Genomic DNA, 1,313 nt, shown 5'->3' with positions numbered 1-1,313 from the left:
AAAAAAAAAACAAAAAAAAAAAACAAAATAATAAATGGCAAGAATATTTGCAAGAAATGACGTCACTGCTACTCTTGGACTTGAACAAAGTATTACTTTCTTTAGAATATTTAATATTACTGCCACTTACATATACATTCATGTCAACACATTTAAACACACGCACAAACAAGAAAAAAAAAAGAAAAAAACTGACACAGCTTATATATATAATGTCAGGGCTGTATTAAAAGAAAAGTATTAGGTATATGTTAATGTGTTTAGTCTTCTAAACTACTATATATATAGAGAGAGAGATATATATATATGGTGCAAAATCCCAACTTGCACACACACACACAAACGCATGCACACACGTATATGAATAAGAAAAAGAAAATGGAGAAATTCACATAGACATCAGTTTATTCTTATCCCTTCAACCGTTTTCGTAGCCAGTTAATTCAATTAGAAAAATTAAATTAAATTAATTTCATTTGAAATGTTCATACTGAAACTGGTTAACTGGGTATTTCATCAAGGCAGAATTTTCCTGAAATTAGTTACATTCCAACGTGTTGGTTGACCCATGACAGACTGAGGTGTGTGCGTTTTGGCAATGTATGGATTTGAAAAACCCGTTATTAGCCTATATATATACATACATATAAGAAAATATGTTTCATATAGCAGTGCGCGTGCGCTTGTGCTACATAATAGTTGTTACTGGTTGTGAGGTGTTATATATATAGATTGAAAGAGAGATAGAGAGAGTGAGGGAGAGCTCTCACTCCCTCACTCTCTCTCTCTCTCTCTCTCTCTCTCTCTCTGTATATATATATATCTATATATATACATATGTATATGCTAATAACAATTTCTTTTAAATACATACATAGCTAAAACGCACACATGTGAGTCTGTCAAGGGTCGGTCAACACGTTGGAATGTAACTCCTTTCTGGAAAATTCTCGCCTGATGAAATTACCAATTAACCAATTTCAATATGAAAATTTTAAATTAACTTAATTCAATTTAATTTCTCTAATTGAATTAATTGGCTATGGAAACGGCTGTAGGGATAAAAATTTCATATTATATTGATTTGAATATATTTAAATAAACTGATGTCTATATGACAATTTCTCCATTTTCTTTTTCTTTTCTCACTCATAAATAATTTAAATACCCATATCCATCAATGCAAAATTAACGTATTTAATTTTTCACTGAACACTGGTAAAAACCGGAGAAACATCCCTTAAAGGATTATAAGTCCTTGGCATAATTAAATATATATATACATATATATGTATATATATATATATATATAT

This window comes from Octopus bimaculoides, chromosome 10 (genome assembly GCF_001194135.2).
Source record: "Octopus bimaculoides isolate UCB-OBI-ISO-001 chromosome 10, ASM119413v2, whole genome shotgun sequence".
NCBI classification, from domain to species: Eukaryota; Metazoa; Mollusca; class Cephalopoda; order Octopoda; family Octopodidae; genus Octopus; species Octopus bimaculoides.
Note: the sequence above shows the minus strand (reverse complement) of the source record.